The sequence below is a fragment of the Petaurus breviceps genome, unplaced genomic scaffold (genome assembly GCF_028583685.1).
Source record: "Petaurus breviceps papuanus isolate PSGF00001 unplaced genomic scaffold, PetGlider_PUasm1.0 173, whole genome shotgun sequence".
Classification (NCBI taxonomy): Eukaryota; Metazoa; Chordata; class Mammalia; order Diprotodontia; family Petauridae; genus Petaurus; species Petaurus breviceps.
The window spans coordinates 27,209,014-27,232,611 of NW_027185759.1; the positions used below are offsets into that span (position 1 = coordinate 27,209,014).

The 23,598-nt window shown below is 36.2% G+C and overlaps 1 pseudogene; it reads left to right on the forward strand.

Annotated features, from left to right (window-relative positions):
- Positions 1–22,600: 22,600 nt before the first annotated feature.
- Positions 22,601–23,434, forward strand: LOC138157877 (ras suppressor protein 1-like; annotated as a pseudogene).
- Positions 23,435–23,598: the final 164 nt, after the last annotated feature.

Sequence of the window (23,598 nt, forward strand, 5' to 3'; positions counted from 1 at the left end):
CCCAGCTGCCAAAGGGATTCATGAAATCCAAAAGATTAAGATGCCCTGTTTTAAGTGAACTCAAGATATGACCAGTTTTTTTTTTAACATGAAACGAAAATTATCATCAACATATAAAAATGTTTTCCACATTGTCATAAGTGAAATTCAATTCTGAATTTCACCTCACACACATGAAGTTGGCAAAAATGATCCATGCCTGAAATAGTCCATGTTGGAAGGGCAGTGGGAGGACAGACACATTGATGCAATGGACGCGTAGCTGGGAAGTGATTCAATTAATCTGTAAAAACACTTTGACATTATTCAAAGAGAAGAAATACCAAGAAGTTTGTATGCTATGATCCAGTTACTAGGTATATGTACTCTGGTGGTCAAAGGTAGAAAAAAGGTCTCTTCTCCAATGAAACATTGAAAAGAGCACTTTTTATAGCAACAAAAAGTTGGAATCAAACAGGTACGTCTTTTCAGAATGATTAATCTCATTCTGGTCTATGAATGTAATCTATCACTGCCCTAAGGAACCAGGAATGGGAAGTAACTCTAAAGCCATGAGAGTACATGAATTGAAACAAAGCAAAGGAAGAAAAATTCAGAGAATTATACACACCATGACTACAATAATACAAGTGAATTAAAAAAAAATAAACTTTTGTTAAGTATGTACTACAAATCAGGCCCTATGCTAAGTGTTCGGGATAAAAAAACTACCCATTGAGAGAGTCTGTATCCTCAGGGAGTTGACACTATACTAAAAGAAGACATCACACTTAAGAGAGTGGTGGTCAGGAAAGTCTCAGACATCATTGGAATTTTGAATAGAACCATAAGGCAATCGAGAGACACGTGTTAAGATGGTATTCAGCTAGACCTTGATAATCAGGACCGGTTCCTGATGACTGGAAATGGAACTCATTTCCTTCCTCTCTTTGGAGATGTGGTGGATTGCAAATTATTACATATGAAGTCAGCTGTAGTCATCAAATTGCTGAGATGTGTTTAACTGTGAATCTGCTTTTTCTTACATGGGAGAAAACTATGGTAGGTGATACATTGTGAATGAATTTTGGCACAAAAATTAAAAGACATTAGTAAAATATTTTTACAGCATTGTATGATAAACTCCTTAAAACATAAACTAAACCTTGAACCTGATGCAGTAGCATATTTATTGACCAAAAACTCAGCAAATAATGTCACTCCTCTGCTGATCAATAACCTTGCTAAACATACTATTCTTGGTGAAAACAAAGACAAATTTTTAGCAAAATGAATAGCACATTTTCTAATGGTAATTCAAGAAATCAGTATCAAGTTCATAAAACAAGAACTCACTGAAAATGTTTTTTTTTGTTTTTTTCTAATTTCCCATACCTCCCTGCCTTTTAAGCTACTTGTAAAACAACTGCAAAGATTGACAAGCCATCCTGATGGTAGTATATTTCTTTTGGTAAAGTACAGAACATTATGAGTATAGTGTCAATAAAGATTACCATGGGCATAAGTAAGATAATAAATATAAAATTAGGGGATGTCCTTAGAGGCTGTCAAGTCCAACCCCCTCATTTTACAGAAAAGGAAATTGAGGCACAGAGAAATTTAATGCTTATCCTAGGTTCATACATCAAGTCTCTCTAAATGTAGGCCTAGTATTCTATCCACTTTGTCATACTGTCTCATAGCTAACAATTGTTAGTTGGATTTATGCTTTCTCATATAGGGAAGGGAATAAGAATTTGTATGGTGCCTGTTATATGCCAGGTGCTGAGCTAAGCATTTTTCACGAATAATATCTCATTTGCTTCTCACAACCACCCTGCGAGGTACATGCTATTATTATTATTACTGCCATTTTAGAGTTGAGGAAACTAAGATGAACAGTAGATAAGTGACTTCCTCAGCATCACAAGCCATTAATTGACTGAAGTTGAATTTGAACTCAGATCTTTCTGACTCCATGACCACTGTTCTCACCACTGTGCCAACAGCTTCCTCTAGTCCATACAATAAACCTGGCTTAATTTGCTATTATTGACACCTGATCCACTGCATTAGTGGATTGAGGCCTCACTGACTCAAAGCAAATATTCACAGTGGGCTATAGAATATTCCCAAAGAATACAGGCCCACAAGAGTAGCCTGAACGACACGATGCAGGAAGGATTTGATCAGAACTTGAGCAAGAACACGTCTTGCAGTGAGAGTAAAGGACGACAGACCCAGTGTGACCCAGACTAAAAAAAACTAAAGGAAGACGGGACCTCTGACTGGCTGGTTCTGCCCAGTATCTCCATTTTAAGGAGGATTCTGGGGCCAGACATATCTTCATTCCTCTCCATGCTGATCTCCTGACTCTCCCAGAATAACTTTACCTCCACTCCACCATCACCTTTTCAACTCCATCTTAAGTATTGTTTTCCCCCATTAGAATGTAAGTTCTTTAATGACAGGGACTATTTTTCTTTCTACTTGTATTTGTATTCCCAATATTTAGTATTTGGCACATAGTAAATGCTTAATAAATTCTCTTTAACTAACAAGTTCTCACTATACCTTAACTTTCCTTTGTGTACCTATAGGATGACATGAAAAGATCTAAATAATTTTGTTAAGGCACAGATGGGTCACAATCTGGGTGAGAGGAGGAAATGCAGACATCCATGGGTTCAGCAACGTATCAGAGTATTGGCCCTTATATGTAACCATCCTTTCATCCATTACGTTTAATTAAAGGTAAACTTTATGAGGACAAATATTGCTTCATTTCTGACTCTTAATCCCCAGCAATACCTGGCACATGGCAGTTGCTGGAAAAAAATGTTTATTGGGGCAGCTATGTGGCACAGAGAATAGAGCACTGACCTGGAGTCAGGAGGACCTAAATTCAAATCCAGTCTCACACACTTGAGATTCTTACTAGCTGTGTAACTTTGGGAAAGTCACTTAATCCCAATTGCCTTGTCAAAAAAAATGTTTATTGAATTGATGTGTCTATAATTGAAAAGAATTGGAAATTAGATACAATATTCTGAAGTCTTATGCTTCAGTTCTAGGATCTGGGATTTACTCATTCCACTCTCAAAAATCCCAACCCCTCCTCTATTTGGAGGTCTAATAATAAGTTGATCTTTCTAAACAAGATTGGCTAACACTCTCTCTGCTGGTGAAAGTCCCAGCTTAGCTAATTTGATAACTTGGATGGGCATTTCATGGCCAAGCTCATGCTCAAAGACTCATCAAGTTGGTAAGATGAATGCATTCTCAGCTAGCAAAATCTTCTAAACAATGTCTAGGTCTGCTTCTATACAATGCTGAGTCCATAGAGTAAGAATTTTTTGGGAGAAAAACTGACGTGTTTTAAATGAGAAAATGATGCAGTTTTCAATTTCAACATACGTATATAATACTTACTAGGAGGCAGTTTATTGAACTCACTTGTTGGGACAGATACCCAGACAGTGTCTAACTATTGCTCCCAGGATTCTAGGCTATTGCTGACAGAATAAGTTTCCAGTACTGTTTTTCATGAGCCCTTACCAGGGCATTCCTCACTAACAATTAGCTAAATGTAATTAGCTTCTTTAGCAAAAGCATTTACTAGGTGCGAGACTGAAGAATTTTTTTTTTTACAAATATATTATTATTACAAAACTTTAGGCATACTTAAAAAATACAGTTTGGGGAAATAGGATGATTATACTGAGATTTTAATGGTAGCGAGGTATGCATATAGCTAGGGGGATAAACCCATAAACCCTGCTTTCTAGAAGTTCTTTCTTGAGTCCATGGCATTCTTCTATTGTGAAAGCATTCATGTTCACTGAGCCTCCTACTTACTCAAGAAAAGGGATATTCAACTGTCTCTGAATTTGTATTTGTCCCCAGGGTTTCTCTCTCTGCTTCTGGCTGGATATTTTGTCTACTAGTGGTTGAGGCTCTTTAATAACATATTCTTGGATAGAGTGGAAAGGAGCGAAGGTAGCCATCCTCTAGATTCATTTCATTTCATGGATAGAGTGATAGGCTTGGAAGCAGGAAGACCTTGGCTCAAATATGGCCTCAGACACTCAATAGCTGGGTGACTCTGGGCAAGTCAATTAAACTTATTTGCCTTAATCAACTGGAAATGGAAATGACAAACTACTATATATCTTTGCCAAGAAAACCCAGTATGATAATATGGTCCATAGGGTCAGGTAGAGTCAAACATAAATGAACAACAAAATCCACTCCTCCTTCTTGTAATGTTCTGCCTCAATAAATCTCATAGGAGTCTAAGGTCCTTCAGCACTGACCTACTACTGAACGCTAATTTCTCAAGGAGACTTATTTTAATAATATGCCAATAGTAGGGTCATTTGTGGCATCATTTCCCTTCCTTCTGTAGTCAATTCAGGGTAATCCATTTAATTGTTGAAGACATATTTACAACCAGGGTGCACTTTCTATTGGCTGATTCTTCCAATCTACAAGTCCTAACTCCTATGATTCATTGGGGTGGGTCTAGAATGCCATCCTCGGCACTTCTATAGAGGTTTACTCATTCCCTCTATTTTGTAACAATCTGCCCCTGCTCTTAGATTTGAAGCAGTTTTTATTCTTATCATATGAGTTCAGTCAAAGGAGTACTGCCCCTGTATTTAGAAGGCCTGGTTTCAGATCATGCCTTGGCTGCTCATTAACTGTGTGTCCTTGAGGGGAGTCAGTAATAGTTTGGATTTTCTCATTTTTATAATGAAAGTATTGGACTAGAAGATGTTCCTTCTGAGATTCTTTCCACATCTATGATCGATTTAGCATTTTGTGTTATGGTTCATCCTTCCCCTTGCTATCCTCATGAGGATATCAAGCAAGTAGCAAGCTGAGGGATGGGGATTTTGTTTTATCTAAATTCTGACTATATTAGCCAGAGCCTAGGAGAGAGTAGTCCACAAGGCCAATTCTTAGTTATCCAACAAATTTAGCATAATTAGTCACAGGAAAATAACATCAGCATTTCATACTTTGAAGTCACAGAATGTTAAAGCTGGAAACATCTTGGATTTCGAGATGATATGACATTTTCCCTGGACACCATTAGAAACTGGGAGTAACAACTGAATTTTCCAATCAGGTTAATAGATGACTTACCAGTGAATAAAAGAAGTCCAGGACTTTAGGAATGCCTAAAAATTCACTGTGAATGGTAGAACAGTATTTGGAATACAGATATGGAAATAAATAGCAAGATTATATTTAAGGATTGTGCAGGAAATAGATAACCAATAATGATCATATGATACTTTGTGATATACGTGTGTGTGTATATATATATATACATACACATACACATATATATATACATATATATCTCAAATTTTCTTCACTGAAAACTTGGAGAATAAGTAGTATGACTGTCTCCATTTTACAGATGAGTAAATTTAGGATTTGAGAAAGTAAGTGACACGCCCATGGTCATAAAGCACATGAGTCAGAAAACATACATTTCCACTCTCCTGATTGCAAGACTATTGTAACCTGCATTTGCCTGTGTTCCCATTCACGGAGAAGAAACTGAGATGAATATATCCAAAGGGCATTTGGTATCAGGAGAACTGCTTTAGTCACAATTCTTCTAGCAAAGAACTCTGTTAGCTCGACTAAGGCCCTGGGCCACATCCCTAGTTATTTTTTGTCTTGGTTTTTAATTGAAGTGCCTTAATCTGAAAAAAGGTTTAAATTCACAAGGTAAAAGAAGCAACCTTTCATTGGAAACCTGGAAATTGGAACCCTGAAAAGCCAAGTGACTTATTAAATCAGAGGTAGAACTTGGTCTATAAATCTAAAGCTATTCCTACTATGGCATAACACCCCTGCCAACTTCATTGAAAACAGAGGACTTTGAGAAATGCATATGCTATTTCATTTCTTTGACATTTCTACTTCTGCAATTCATCAAAAGGATGCAGATTGCATTGTTGTGCATATGTACACTATTAAAGCAGAGTGTGATAACTCTATGACATAGCAGAAAGTTATGGTTTGGGATGGACCCAGAAACACAAGCCACCTGACTATTTCATGGCTAATGCATTGATTATGAGCCTTTCAGACCTTAATTATTTAGCAAGGTGTTATGGGAATGGGTATTTAATATCTTCCCTGCCCCTAGGCCCATTGATAGGCTTAAGTGACTCTGAGAACCTTCCTTGATTTGAAATGATTCTCTGCCCCCTAATAGGCTGAATGTGGTCACCTGGAGTCTGTGGTGGGAGGCTTGTTTTTCAGGAACACCCTCATCTTGATACTTTGTGATTGGACAGTGAGTCAAGAAGGTTGTGACATCCTCTGAGCCAGGAGAAGGCTATATATACCCTGATGTAAGATTTTATTTTGGGGTTCACTTTGAGAAGAGTTGTGTGATTTGACCAGATGAGACTCTGGGCAGCCAATGATCCCCCTGGCTTTGAAAACCCAGATGTTATTCTTCCCTCTCTGGTAACTGACTAGGTATGTATGTAATGGTCAGACAGTTGGAAGCCTTTCTGCTGATCTGTTTCTCTGTCTGCTTGTAACTTCTCCTTGTAGCTTGTTTGAATTCTCTGAAGTTCAGGGTGCTGACTTTAACCCCTGAACTAGGTAAATGATATATGTTTTATTGACTAAAGTTTGTTAACCCATTTTAGTTGCTTTCCTTTAGCAAAGCAGATCTGGGAACCAGTGTTGACAGCCACCCTGGGTATCCTGGGGTACATGCTGCTACACAAGGACACTAGGTTCGGAGAAGAAAAGTGTCATAGAGGTCATCATGCAAAATCCCTATTATTTTACAAATGAGAAAACAGAGGCTCAGAGAAGTTTATGAGACTCACCTAAAGTCATAAAAGATATAAGTAGCAAAACTGGGACTTAAACTTGGATTCTATTCTTCCAAAGTCAGTGCTCTTTGAATTGTGCCACACTACCTGTATTAGAGCATCTAGATTGCTGTGAAAGACAGACATGGTTTTCTGTTTGACCAATTTCCAGCTTAGAAGAATCCCCATTTCTTTAGAAGCATCCCCATATAACATTAGGGTCCTTGTCTTTTCACAACAGGGCATTAGAATGAATTTTATTTTATTTGCATTTTTATTGGTCAATTTACATAGTCTAAAATAAATGGTGGCTGATACTAATTGTACTAACTTTTGTATCCTGAATTTAGATGTGGTAGAGACAAAGAAAGGAGGAGATAATGGGGTGAAAATGCCCTAGAGAGTCTCCAGCAATGTGATTCCCAGAAGACCAAACGGAAGAGACAGAATCAAATTTCTTGGGCCATTATGACTCCGGTATTTGCTAAGATTTACTGTCGAATTTTTCTTTCTGGGTTGGCAAGATGCCAAGGCTTGAGGCAGAAAAAGATGAACATCTTGCTTTTCATATCTAAAAAACAACTGGCTGTTCAGTGGCACTGGAGAGGGAAGAATAAATCAAGGATCATCTTCCAAATTCATGGACCTATGTTTAAATTAAGGAATTATATTTTTCTTCTTCCAGGGCCATTTCTTTCTTTTGAATGCCTACATACAATCGTCTATACTACTTAATAGAATGAAGAGGTCCTGGTTACTGGCAAAGCCGGGACATTTATGAGTCAAATCTTTATATTCGTGTTATTAGCTTCTGTCTATTGAAGAGTCATCTAATACCCAGCCCAAAATCATGAAATATGTGGGCCTAGAAAAAAAGACCAGAAACTTCAACCCCTACAGGACCACCATTGTTAGAGTCATGGCAGCCCTTGGGCTGCTTCTATTGCATCCACACCTTTTTATTAAGTTATCTATTACTCCAAATTTCATATCGGGTTGAAAGCACAGGGATATCACATCAGTGCAGGATGGTATGGTGAATAGAGAGAGACTGCTTACCCTTTTAAAAGCCTCAGAAGCCAAAGACCCAAATGTACATCTCTTCTTTCAGCTGTCCCAAACTGTTTTAGGTTTTTGACGAATAAACTTTAATTCTCTAATCACAATAATTCATTAAAAAAAATACAAGCAAACAAACAAACAAAAACTTCCACTATCTACAGTTGCTTCAATGGGTGGGGAAGTAAGACTCAGAGAGCTTAATTTGCTAGCTCAATGTTATGCATATACTAAGTAATAAAGCTAAGTTCTTTGACTTCAAATCCAATATGCTTTCCACAGTGACATGATGTTCTACCCAAACTAACAGTGGTTATACATTTTAAGAGATTAATTAGCATTGCCAATATATTTAAATTGAAAAAAGGGAGAGATTTTTAGTCCCAAGGCTTGCTAATTGCCAAAGGATCCTGAAAAAAATTATATAATTTTATGCATATTCTATTTCTTTTTTAATGGCAATATTCCATTGTTAAGGAAAGTCTGGCTACTTTTTGAAGTAAAGTTACCAAATCTGTTATTAGTTGGGAGGGATTGTTAGTAAGTTAAGAATTATATGGCTCTATTTTTCTTTAAAAAATCACAATCAAGAAATTCTCTGCACAAGAGCTTTTGGGAGAAATTAGGAGCTAACGACCCAATAAATGTTTGTAAGAGGATTAATAAATGTCCTTCTTCTGAATGGCAGCAAGAAATAGGAAGAGACAGAAAGAAGAGAAGATGTAGAAAGATCCTGGAACAATCATAAGGTAACAAACAATAGATATCCTCTAGACATAAAGAAAAAGGAATATTTATAGCAGTGAACCTTATAACAGTAAAGTGGTAACAAAGGTCCTTTGTACATAGGTGTTTACATTTTGACACTTATTCTAACTTGAATATAATATTGTTAATATATAGAAAGCAAAAGTTGACACATGTTTGTTTTGTTTTAATCATTACATCTTGGTGGGAGTGGTTGTTGGGGTTTGAAAATACGTTCCTTAGGACTATTTTATTGCTAGATACCTTGCTTTGGACTGAAAGGACATGATTAAAATGCTTCTTCAACTTTTAAGCAAATACTGCCATCTAGTGGTAATTATCCAAAGTGTGAGTATAGTGTCTAGAGAAGGTAACCTCACTAGAAATTTTATCCCTGTGCCTAGTGCCACCACAACTTACTCCCCTCCCTCCCCCATATCCTCTGCCAATAAGTGATTAGGGTATGGGAAAACATTTAACAACTGGATCACTGAAAATTTATATTTAATCCCATATTACACATTATATAATACATAGACACATACCTATATCCATATGTATACATATACATATACATACATATCTGCATATTCAATCATCTGTGAGTGTTCATACTATGATGCACTATTAAGTTTAATCTGCATTGTTATAAATTTCTCCATCACTTTCTTAAGATTAGACACTCAAGGGACGGCCAGGTGGCTCAGCGAGTAGGAGCACCGGCCCCAGTGTTGTGATGACCTGGGGATCGAATCCAGGCTAAGATACTTAGAACCACACTCAGAAATAACTGGCCGTGTAACCTTCAGCAAGTCACTTAACCCCAATTGCTTGAAAAAAAAAAGATTAGACACTCAACAAAACATATCAAGCTTTAATTTATAACCTTTGCTGATTTCAGAAATGTAAATGTTCACGTTAAAAATTTAACAACCGACTCTTCAGAGTAGTTTCAAGCTGGCTCATTAGCAACCTTGACTTATTTCAAATAAGTTCACTAATTTTTTTGTAAAGAAAAAAATGGAAATCCTTCTTTCTTATGCTCACCACATTAGTACAATATTGATTAAAGCAACAACATTTGTCCTTCTTTAAATGTATAAGCACCCTGGCATTTATTGATGAGTATACCTCAATATCAAATCACTATTAATAAAATAATGTTTCCTAGATCTGGGAATGCTCATCTTACTCCCAAGTTCAATTAGCATTCATTGGAGTCTTTGTAAGAATACTTATAAATAAATTGGATGTCCTTAATGAAGTCAACTTCATTGGTATGTGGTTCTTACGATTAGTTATGATATTTAGAAGAATGAGATTTATATTTGCTTTTGTTCAGTCATTTCAGTCAAGTCTGACTCTTTGTGACCCCATTTGGGGTTTTCTTGGCAAAGATATTTCAATGATTTGCCATCCCCTTCTCCAGCTCACTTTTGGGTTAAGTGATTCTCCCAGGATCACACAGTTGGTGTCTGAGGCCTGACTGGAAGTTAGGAAGATGAGTCTTCCTGACTCCAGGCCTGGTGCTCTACCCACTGCACCACCTAGCTGTGAAAATTCTGCAAAACACCTCACATTGATATTTTCATTTCTCTGTCATCTATTTATTTTCAGTTGCATCCAACTCTTTGTGACCCCTTAAACAGGAACTAAGTGACTTGTCCAGGGCCACAAAGAAAGTAATTGTCCGTTTTTTTGTTTGCTTGTGTATTTACTCCTTGCAGTAATACTCTTTGGCAGCTACTATAGGTATTAATATTTTCATTTTACAAATAAGAAACAGGAGGTTCAGCAAGAGTAAGTGGATTACCCAGGGTCATAGAGCTCACAAGCATCAAAAGCAGAACACAAACCCTAGTTTTTCTGACTCTACATCTCCCCATATTTTCCACTATATTGAATGGCTTCCCATCTGAACAAAATGTTACACGACTATTGTAAGGCAGAAATTCATACAGATAGTTTAAAACTGAAGTGAAATCAAAAATTTATTTCATATTGGATGTTGGAGACATTGTAATTTTATTATCTCATTTGCACATAAGGAAAATAAAAGCCAAAATAATACAATGACCTAATGAATGTCACACTGTGCCAAAGTTAAGAATATAGCCTGTCTCTTCATTCCCGGTCCAGTCTACTTTCCAATAAATGACATTTATTTCATTCCCTATGGTCCTTATGATCAAATAATTTATTGGCATATAAGTTGTCTTGATACTTTTTTTTATACTTTGTTGATCTGTAGTGGAATTGTTTTGTATGTCTATCTAAGTCTTCAAATTTCAAAGTTCTAAAACTGAGAATTCATGTAACGTGGAAGGAAGAATTATTTATTATTTTGTACATTCATCCTTAGTACACAGGCTGTGTGTGTGTGTGTGTGCTGATTAATGTGTAGAAAAAAAAACTAGCTAGAGTGAATGAAGCAAGATCTTAAGCATGATGATAATTTAGGACTTAAGAAAAACAGAAGACAAAAGGCAAAAGGAATTTCCAAAGATAACAGATTTAAGTCTGGGTTACCTTTATATTGTATATCAGATATATGCATAATTTACAACCTTTGAAAGTTCCCTGAGATTCTGAGTATTTAAATGACTTAGTCAAGGTCACACAGCTGGTAGGTGTAAGGGGCAAGATTTGAAACCAATTATTTTGGGCTCTAAATCTAGCACTTAATCCTTTATTCCCTACTCCCTGTTAAATTTTTAAGGGGGCAGGGTGAGGGAGGAAGGGAGAAGGGGTAAAGAATTAATTATGTGGGGAGAGAATGATCACAAAAAATTTGTAGATATGCTGATTTATATGTCCTTTAATTTCAGTATTTTCTGACTCCCAATCAAGAGCTGTTAATTTTAAAGTTGCTAGGATAACAAGTGAAACATTCACAAATGTATTTTTTTTTACTCAAAGGCAATATATATGAAAGGTTTTTTTACATATTTTTATGAATTATAATTGGGTGAAAAATGAAGTTTGGATTTGGTATAGGTTAACAGAATTGGACTTAAACATCATAGATTTTTCCATAGGATATTTTATAATGAAAACTTTGATGGATTTTTAATAATGTTTATTCAGTCACCTCCATTTAACTTGAGGAAGGGGATACAGTTTTTTTTTCCCACTTACTATTTAACAATGAAATTGTAAATGCACTGGAACCATTCCTGACAGTTGATGGAAATGGAGATGGATAATAGCCCAGGTATGGCCCAGGAAAAGAAGAATGGGCTTGAAATCTGAGTGTTTTTGCCCATCAGCACTTGCCAACAACTATTTCTTAATGCCTATAATGTGCTAGGCATTGTTATTTACTAGCTTTTTTACTATTCAAGTAACATCCTTTTCTGAGCATCAGTTTCTTTGTCTATAAAATGGAATGACTGTTACACTTATAAGGAAAATACTTTATACATTGCAAAGCTCCACATGAATGTAAGATATGATTGGTATAGAATTGGCTGCCTGATTTTGACTCATTGCTATGCTTCCACAACTTGAAGGTATCAGGACCAGAGAACAGCTCCTTTCCTACCTCAGAGGCATGAGGAACAAAAGTAGAAAACTGGCAGGCATCATTTTAATAGTCACAATACATTCGCTAGGGTTCAGTTAGTCAGAAAATCAGCATTTCTTAATTTTGTACCTGGTACCACACTAAGCTTTGAGGATACAAAGAGAGGATAAAACAGTCCCTCTGCCCTGAAAGACCTGACATTCTAATGAGAACATACAGGAACATGTGAACATAAAAGAAAATAGACACAGTTAATGGAAGTCAATTTCAGAGGGAAGTCAGCAACTGCTGAAAGGACGAAGAAAGACATTGGACAGATGGGGTCTCACAAGACAGTAAGGGCATTCAGAAATGGGGTTGAATAGGGAGAACATTGGAGGGGGGACAGCATTCATCTTACACTTTTGACATTCATCAAATAGTTATTGAATGCTTACTATGTACATAGCATTGGACCTATATGACTACTTTTTACTAGACAGGGACTTGAACGAAAGACAGATCCAATCATGGGAATCATCCTTTTAAGATGCTAAATAGATTCATCATCTCTAGGTAGTGTATGGTTAGGGACATGGACCATTTCTCAGGCAGTCGAGTAATCATATATTCAGCCATGCAGAGTATTTATGCAAAATTTTAATTGGCATCATTGTCATTTTTTGAAATCTTCATTTGGAACATTTTCAAATATGGTCTCTGCCTTCAAGGAGCTTTTAATCTAATTGAAGAGACAAGAAAGAAGAGACAACATACATATACGATTGAAATGGTTAACATTTGTCAGTGACTTGGATAAACACAAAAGTGGTGTGATCATTGATTTTGTAAATGTCACAAAACTGGAGGGAAGACCTAAAATACTGTCCGAGAAAGTCAAGATGCAGAAAGATCTTGACAGTCTAGGGCATGAGATTGAATATAGTAAGATGAAATTCAATACAGGTTAAGTGCAAAGTCTTGAATTTGGGTATAACACAAGTATTGGATAGAAAAAGTAAGGTTAATTTGAATTTTAGGCATTCTGAAAAAATTCTGGGGGTTTTAATATATTCCAATTTCAATATGAATGAATGAACAGTAAGATGTGGTAGACAAAAAAAAAACATTAAGACATTCTTGCACTGCCTTAAAGGGGGCATAACTAAGAGGAGAAAGAGGAGGGTAAATCCCACTGCCCTGTGCCCTCATCAAACCTCCTTTGAGTTAGTTTGCTTAGTTTGGGGTGACCCAATTGCAAAATGATAACGTTAAAATGGAGAGTGTCTAGAGGCGGGCAAATATAGCTGTTGAATTCCCTTCCAACTACCAAATTATCTAATTATATGATGTTAATATTTTGCTATGATATAATATTGTATAGTATTGTACTATCTAGGGATACAAAGACAAAATTAAAAAGGAAAAGTTACCATGCCCTCAAAAAGCTTTTATTTTATTGGGATCAACTTAATGGTTAGAATTAGACTCATTATTTTTGGTTACCCTTCCTTCCCTCCTTTCTTCCTCCCTCTCTATGCCCTTCCTTCCTCCCTCCCTTTAGCTTTTCCCTTTATTTCTACCTATCTCCTTCTTTTCTTCTTACCTTCCTTTCTCCCTCATTTCCTTCCTTCCTAAAAATTGTGTTGCCTTCAAGACTTCTTTATCTGTATTAGATATCATTATTCCCATTTTTTTTCATTTCTGATAACACCCAAATGCAAAAAATAGCTTGTTTATGGCTCAAGCCTTAAGCTCTTTTTTTAAAACATGCATTTATTCATCTTGTCTCTAAGTTGACTTAATGTTCTCAAAGAATTAAGTTTTGGGTTTTTTTTTTTAAGTCTCTCCTTGCTTAGCAATGACATATTTAAAATATACTGACCCTTAGAAGAAAGTGTTGTCAAATTTAATGTTAGATTACTGTGTGGGAGGAAAAAGAACTTAAGTGACTGTCTCAAGGACATACAGGTAGTAAACCTGAGAGGTGAGAGACTACCTGAATCCACTATTTTTCATTATCATTAGATTTAAAAAAAAACATAAAATCACATTTTAAAATTTGTATTGAGAATTTAAAATTGATCATTGATACAAACAACAGAACTCAGTTATTATTTAGATTTTAATTAATTAATTTCCATGAATGAAATGGAAATTAGTTAATTGGAATGTAAATAATAACAAAACAAGTCACTCCAGGTCCATATCAAGTTTTTTTTATCCATTTATTTCCATTAACTTTTCCTCTTATTGTAATAGTTTTCTTTCTATTCTTATTAATTCCTATTTGCTCCATGTATTTATGTATTTACTAATCTTTTATTTATTCATCCATTTAATCTATCCAGATATTTATTTATTGGTTTATTTATTGTCTTTATTTTTTTTTTCCAGAGGCAGAATGGCATAGTGGATAAAGCGCCAGCCTCAAACACAGAAAACATGGTTCAAGTCTTGCCTTTGGCACATATTGTGACTCTTGACAATTCAATTAACCCCTCTGAACTCTAGACAGTTCTCCAAGACCATAAGTGGTAGAAAAGGTGCCTACTGCATGGGTAGGAAGAGTTTGTTATGCCAATAAAATAACGGATACATTATTTTATCCTATTATTTCATTAATATCTCAGATTACATTTGACTATAAAAATGTGTCTGCCTTAAGTGTATCATAGTATTCTGTTACATAATTATTTTGTAATTTATTTCACTGTTCCCATCTTAATGGACTTTGATAATATTCACCATTTTTCTTACAAGTATTTCAAAATCGTTGAGCATATAAGTCTGTTTTTCTTCTTGATAACACAGTAGGGTAATATTTTCAACAGCAGAAAAATTGGATCAAAATACCCCTTCCTGATTTTCTTTGCATTTCTGGACTTGGTATCATATCTTTTTTTTGAACTACTCTTACTGTCTGCAGTCAGGCAGTAGAAAAGAATTCTTTTCTGAGAGGTTATAGCAATGGTAGGAATGATAATTGTTTACTTTGGGAACCCTGGCACTTTTACTGCTAAGTGATTTGCATTCACATTTGAATACCTACATAAATTATGAGTCCATCTGTACCTCAACTCAGGAATCCATCTGTATTTAGACTTACCAAAATAACTGTGCTATTTTAAATGTTCACATTTCTTTATTTATACTTTTTTTCAATTTATTTCTACCCCTACCCCCACTCTATTATTCTCATTGGATTTTTCTACACATCCAGGAAGAAAAATCTTGGGATGTAAAGCATTTAGAGTAAATGTCGGAGATCTTGAAGGTCAGGTTCCCTAAACTTGCCACTAATTAACTTAGTTATTTAAGACAGGTGACCATATAATTAAGGCCTAATAGTTTTTCAGGAAGTGTTTGAAGGTAGGATGGTTGGATTGTGGAACAAATGAAAGTATGAACATGAATCCTTTTTCCCCACTAGTGAAACAGAACTCAATAATTCCCAAATATTTTCCTGCCAGGAGAATGGATATGTCTTCCATTCTCCTCCATCTTATTCTGTGGTTCATTCTATGGATTTCAGTCCTATGAAACAAGTATTTATTAAGCACTTGTCCTCTCTAGCTTACTATAAGAATTGCAGGTGCAAAGAAAACGACAAAAGTATTTTTGCCCTTTAGGGAGCACACAGTGCTCTGGGGAGGGGGAAAGGAATAACATGAAAACAGATAAGGATAGAAAGTGGGCTTGTTATTTTATTATGCTAAAAAATTCTCAGGTGAAAAGATCAATGCACCTTCTCTGTAATTTAATATTCCAGGGATTTTACAGGTTCACTAACTGTTAAAAGATGCATCCAAAGCAGACCTTAATTCAGGATCTTCCTGCCTTTCAGGTTGACTTTCTCTTTAATATATCAGACAGGTTAACATAAAATATATACATAGTAAATTCAAAATAATTTGGAGGGAATGGGAGAAGACACTAACTAGGGTAAGTGACACCAGTTTGTAGTCATGAAGTGAATGAACAATTCTAGTAGTTGAAAGCCAGGAGACAGAGTATTGCCAAGAAGGAAAACAATAGCCTATCTTCTGTAAAAGTACAGAAGTAGAAGCTGGATGTTTTATATTGGGCAAAAAAAAAAAAATAAGCCAGTTGATTTGGAATTTAGAGCTTGTGGTGGAATGATGAATAAACATTTTGAAGAAAATAAAGCGAAGAGGTATAAATACCAAATAGGAGCTGGGGTTTTACCCCAGAGGCAATAAGGGAGCCAATGAAGTCTTTTTTCCACATTTATTTATTTTACTTTAAATTTGTGGAAGAAAACAAGAATTTCCATAACAGTATAATAAAAAAATGATTGTGAACGGAACTGCAAATCTATTATGTACAACTTGCTATTCTTTTAAAATATATAACAAAGTAATATATATTTATTTTTTCTCCCCTCCCCACATCCTAGAGATGGTTACCATTAGACACTAATATAGTTATATGTATGTATGTGTGTATGTGTATGTATGTATATGTGCATGTACACATATACTCATAAATATATAAAATTATTCTATACATACTTTTATTTAATAGTTCTTTCTCCAGATGCAGATACTGCCTTTCTTCACATGTCTTATACTTAATTTGGATTTTTATAGTAATTAAAATGATTTATTCACTCAATGTTCTTCTTAAAACAATATTATTGTTACTGTATACAATGATCTCTTGTTTTTGTTGATTTCTTTCTTCATTATTTCATGAAAGTCTTTCCATGTTTTTCTAATATAATTGAGCTTATCATTTCTTATAACATAGTAGTAATCCATCACAATTTTATACCACAACTTCTTCAGCCATTCCCCAATTGATAGGCATCCCTGAAGCCTTCTTGGTATAATTAACAGCATGCTTAGAACTCAGCTTTAGGAATATCAGTTTGTCAGATTGATTAGGTTTGGAAGACAATAGAAGACAAAACTAAAGACTGATATCAGGAATGTACTAATGCTTTGAGATAGTGGATCCAGTAAAGGTCACTTTATAAGAGAATTCAGACAGATAAAAGATGAATTAGCAGAACGAAGGGACATGGAAACCCAGTAAGAAGGGTATATTGAGCAAAAAGGGGAAGTTAACAATGTCTAATTCTCCAAATAAGTAAAAAAGAAAGGATGTCTAAGAAAGACCATTGGACTTAGCAACTAATAAATCTCTGATATACTTAGACAGCAATTTCTGATTCTGGATGAGGGGGACATAAAGGGGGATAATGGTTGGATGACAGGTTTTATAAAGTTAAGAAATGAGGGTGGTAAGTCAGAAGTGGTGAAAAAAGTATAAGTAGATTTCTTTCTTTCTAGCTTTCCTTCCTTCAATCTTTCATTTCCCTCCTTGTTTCCTTCCTTTCTTCCATCCTTCCTTTCTTCCATCCTTCCTTTCTTCTTTCCTTCCTTCCTTCCTTCCTTCCTTCCTTCCTTCCTTCCTTCCTTCTTTTCTTCCTTCCTTCCTTCACTCCTTCCTTCCTTGCTTTCTTCTTTCCTTCCTTCCTTCCATCCTTTCTTTCTTCCTCAAAGTAAAGGCAGCACCAGGAATTTCTGTTTCTTCTTATATTATGCTATTTAATGAAACACAGAAAAAAGTTAGACCTGTGATCTCCTTGAGTTAGGAAATTCTCAAGTAAGGAAACTCATTCTTACAAGATCTCTACCTTTCTATAACTTCTGGCTTTAGAATGATTCCTAGAGCACCGAGAAGTTCAGTGACTTTCCCAGTGTCTCTCAATCAGTATATGTAAGAGGTAGACCTGCATTCAGGTCTTCTTGGCTCCAATGCCAACTATCTTTATACTATACTGTGCTAGCTCTCATAGATTTGAAAAATGTTACTGTTAAATCATTCAGTATTAATAATATCTTATATTTATACTTTCCATTCTATGCCCAAGGCTGTTCAGTGAGAGTGGGAATTAGTTGTAGTTCAAGGCAGAAAAGTTAAAGTCTATAAAAGGTCAGGGTTGTAGCATGTTATGATGTATAGATTTTTTAAAGCTAGAATGGATTTAAACATCATCTAGCTTGATCCTATCATTATATAAAAGAAGATACCATGCTCATACATGCTCTTATCCATAGACCCTAGCTTCCTTCAGTCCTTAGCTCTGAAAATATGAGACCTTTCCTCACTGCCTCAAGTACTAACGCCTGCCCCTTCCCCATTACCTTGTTGACATTTTGCATATATTTTGTCTGTGCTTCTTTACATTCTTATACATAGAATCTCCCCTAATAGAATGTAAGGTCTTTGAGGAGATGCCTTGTCTCATTTCTTCATATCCCCAGCACTTATCTGAGCCTATCTTATGTGCCTGGCACATAGTAAGACCTACATAACTATCTATTAATGGATCTTCTTTACAAGAATCATTCCCAAGTTTCTACCAAGAAGTAAAAACATAGACAAAAAACTGCTGAAGACAGTTTGCCTATATTTGTGAAATCTTCAGTTGTTTTAAATTAAATAAATTAATCTGATATCTAGGTGGATGGGATGGGATGGGATTTATCCCTAAATTTTCTTTGCACCACAAAGAAATATCTGAAACATGGAGTCCTGTGATACTGAAGATCATGTCAATGAGTTTAAAAATCACTTTGAAAAGTTGTTTTTGCAAATTACTTCTCTTAGTATAAGAGAAGTAGGCTTTGAGGAGCTATAGAGATTCTCTTTCACATTCTTATTTAAAACTACCAATTAAAATAAATTTCTCTTGTCCAAGAGACAATACTATCTACATTTCACAAAAGCTTTCAACATATAATGTGTTGGAATGTTTTAAAAGACATCCAATAAATATGAATTGATAATACAAAAAAGTTGGGAGGGGGACAGGAAGAGACAGTTTTGAAATAGATTGAGAAATAGATTGGGGAAATAGATTGGGGAAAAGATCTCAATACTTTTCTGTTTAGAATAACCTAGTTTTGTGGAACAATGGAGGTCTTAATATGTTTATATGGCCCAGTTTTTGTTGTTCAGTCATTTTTGGTTATGTCCAACTATTCCTAACCCCACTCGGGTTTTCTTGGCTAAGATACTGAAGTGATTTGTAATTTCCTTCTCCAGTTCATTTTATAAGTGTTGAATCAAACAGGTTTAAGTGACTTGCTGAGGGTTACACAGTTACCAAGTATTTAAGGCAGGATTTGAATTCAGAACTTCTTGACTCCAGGCTGAGCAATCCATATACTGTACTATACCACTGTCCTACTAAGTTTACCAACTGGTAAAACTATATTATTTTAATTAGATAATGACCTACTTCAATATAAGTAGAATACAGTATCTTTGATGGTGGGGAATGCTTTCACTTCTGCCTTTGTATCCCAGTCATTTAGCTGAATCCCTGGCATAGATTTGGTGTTTAATAAATGCTTGTTTATTGATTGACCAGTAGATCTATCATTTTGACAGAAGCATTGCACTAATTTCCCACTATATACAGGGCTATGGTTATTGTCACAAGAAGCAAAGCCCACATATGGATAATATAGCTTCATTTGTAATTTTGGCATTGTTTCCTGAAAAAATAGATGGAGAAAAATAAGATAAATATTTTGTAAGGTCTCTTGCTTTAAGGAAATTGAATTGGACACTAGGATACTTTGTTGCCCCTAAAGCAAATACATGTATGTTGGATTATAAAAATAATTGTTATTTATATAGCCCTACAAGTGTTGTGTTTTTTTGATGCTTGTGACCTCATTAAGCTTCACAGCAACCCTTTGAGTAATGAACTAAAATATTATTGTTTCCGTTTTTACATATAGAAAAAGTGAGGCTCATATAAGGTTAGTTTCCTGCTGATGACATACAAATAAATGTTCAAAGCAGTATTAAAACCCAGGTTAGACTCCAAGTCTAACTTCTGACTCTCCTACTAGGCTGTATCTTCTCTGATCATTCCACCATTTTGCAATATCCCAAATAGACTCAGACTTTCAGAGGAATAACCAGCCAAATCTACATATTTAAGGCATTGAAATATCTACTTCAAGGGCACTCTTGATGCCCTTAAGCTGCCAGCTTGCCTCACTGGCATAATTTTATATGTTTTAATGAGTCAATTAGATGTGACAGTGAGACTATTCCCATGATGTTTTACAGAAGCCTAAGTACTCTTTGAGAAGTGGGTATTCCCTCCTGTTCCAGGGTCTTATGTTGGCTTTGCCCTTCCTTTGATGTTCACTTGAGTTTGTAATCTTTTGTAGTATACTATCTATAAACAGAGGGAGCAGATAGATACTGTATCATCTGTAAATGCTCTTTCTCATTATAGAAAATAGTTGAAGTCCAATCTAGCAGAGACTTAAGTTCTATAAAATGAAAAAGTCACATAGTCTCTAACTACCCTCCCCTCAATCTGCCCTCCTTTCTACCATCCCCACTCTTATCCCTTTCCCCCATACTTTTCTGTAGGGTAAGATACCCAGTTTAGTGTGCATGTTATTCCCTCTGTAAGCCAAATTCAGTGGAGTGAGGTTGACCCATTTCCTTTTGCCTTCTTGTTCTTCCCCTCCATGATAAAAAAAGAATGTGTATTTTATGTTTTTCCCTTGCCTCTTTTATATGAGATAATTTACCCTAATTCTGAAAACCAGCACAGGTACTGGTGATCCACTCTCCCAAAATCCAGTAGCTGCTGGTCAGGTGCTACCCTGTGTCTAAAACCACAGGCTCACGCTCCCAGTACACTCTGATGGATCATTCCTGCCAGTCTGCCAGGGTGCATTCAGGGGTAGATTTGTTTCTCTCTGTTACTTTGTAGGTTCTGTAGTTCTAAAGTTTGTTTAGCATAATATTTTATAAGTATTTGAGGTGGTTATGGGAGGAGCTCATGGAGTTTTCCAGCTTCTATGCTGCTATCTTGGCTCTGCCCCCATACAAGATCCTTCTGATGGGAATTATTAAATATTAACTGGACATGTAGGAAATGGCATTGTAGGTAAGAGTTACCATATGGCAGAATTGTCATCTCCCACTTCCTGTTCTAGAAGTTTAGAGTGCGGAGATTTAGAAAGAAGAGAGAGAGAAAGCCTAAATCTTAGGTCATTATAAATCATGAACTCAATATTTACAAACTGATGGAGAAATGCTTGTTGTATTTCCATGTATCTCATCCCATGTGTGTTTATTCCTCCAAAACATTGGGACAGGTGCTGGGATCCAAAGACAAAAATGGAACCTTTTTCACTTTCATATAATACATGTAAATATGTCCTTGGTGTTCCATGTCAGATTACTTCAAGAACTAATTTCTTTAGGATAAGCCAAGTCAAGGATTTATTTTGCACCAAGTTTGGCCCAGACACTCTGTTGTTAATCACTGCAGAAACAAAGTAAGGCAAAAAAAATTTCTGTTCTTAAGGAGTTCACACTCTAAAGTGTGTGTTGGGAGGAAGGGGAATGAATGTAAACATATATAAGATAAATCATAAATAATCACAGAAGGAAGACATTAGACTAAGTAGAATTGGGAAGTGCTTCTCATTATATGTGGAAGTCAGGCAAGTCAAGAGACTGAGATAAGGAGGGAGAAAATTCATTTCTAGGCAATAGTGGCAAAGCTCCTATTCATGAGATGGAGTGTTGTGTTCAAGGAACATCTAGGAAACCAGTGTCATTGTGCCATATAGTATATAGAGAGGAATGAAGCATAAGAAGACAGGAAAGCTAGAAAGGGTTATGAAGGTCTTTAAAAGCCAAACTGATGATTTTCTATTTGATTCTGGAAGTGATAGGAAGCCACTAGAATTTATTAAGCAGAAAGTTTGGTAGAGAGGGTCAGACGAACAGGTTGACAACTGAGTAGAAAATGGAGGGGTGGGGAAAATCTTAGGGCAAGGAGATCAAGTTGTAAGGTGTGGGGATAATAAGCTTTGCCATATTGCATATTAATTATGCAATTCAGTTTGAGATTTTGGACTACATGAAAGTCATCAAGCACATATTAAGAACTTACTATGTGTCCCACCCTGTGCCAAATGCTGAGGATGCAAAGGAAAACCGACATCCACTGCCTCTTGGGAGCTGACATTCTAATGTGAAGACTACAGATATAAGAATCATGAAGGAGCTAGAAGACAACTGGATGCTTGATGTAAGGAAGAGTTTCATGACAATTGGAGCCATCTCAGAGTGGAAGAGGCTCTGTCTGAGTTAACAGTTATCTGGATACTTGTTGACTATGTTGAATTTGGATTATGTTTTTACTCCTGTAGGTTAGACTAGGTATTCCTTCTACTCTATGATTTAGTGATTCTTTCATTTGTTTTTTTGTCTGTTTGTTTTCCTGAGGAGCTTTCTTTCTATGGGACTGAGAGCTGTGAGGACGGCTGCTGAGCTCCTGACTCCATCTGGAGTCAGGGAGTGTTTAACTCTTCTGGGCACCCTGAGTCCCTTTGCCCTCCTCTGATTGGTGCAGTCACCCTCCACAACCATGTCCAAGTGCTTGACGAAGCTGGTGGAGGAGATCTGGGAGAAGAACCAGCTCCAGATAGCTATGCATGACTGTGGTATCTCCAATATATTGTACATCCATGATTATTTATTTTATTTTAATCTACATTACACAACTGTTTCTCAGTCACAACAAGCTAACAATTGTGCCACCAAATGTGGCAGAACTGAAGAACATGGAAGTGCTGACCATTTTTCAATAATTAAATTGAAGAGCTTCCCACACAGATCAACAGCCTCCAAGACCTCAAACACCTGAACCTTGGGAAGAACAGGCTAAATATTTGCCTCAAGGACTTGGCTCTTTCCCAACCCTGGAGGTCCTTGATTGAATTAGAATAACTTGAATGAAAATCCTCTTACTAGAAAGCTCTTTTCCCTTAGCACTCTGAGTTCACCTTATCAAAGTGACAATGATATTGAAATCCTACTGCCACATATTGGGAAGCTCCCAAAGCCACAGATATTCAGCCTTAGAGATGATAACATGATATCACTGCCAAAAGAAATTGAGGGATGTGTGAAGTTGGAGGAACTACACATCCAAGGGCACTGACTGCCTGTCCTTCCCCCTGAGCTCAGACACTTGGAATTAACTGGTCAGAAGCTTGTCTTCACAGAGGAGAATAATCCCTGGGCTGCCCCAGCTGCTGACCAGCTCCAGCTTGTTGTGTCTCAGGTCTTTGAATACATCTGTTCTGAAACATACAATTACCTCTATGGCAGACATGTGCAGGGAAACCCAGAGCCTCCAAAGAAGAATAAGGACAAATCAAAGATCAGCCATAAACCTCTGACAGCCAAGAACAAATAAGGATTTGGTATAACCTAAAGAAATCTGTCTCTGTCTCTGTCTCTTTCTCTGTCTCTGTCTCTGTCTCTCTGTCTCTCTGTCTCTGTCTCTGTCTCTCTGTCTCTGTCTCTGTCTCTCTCTGTCTCTGTCTCTCTCTGTCTCTCTCTCTCTGTCTCTCTCTCTCT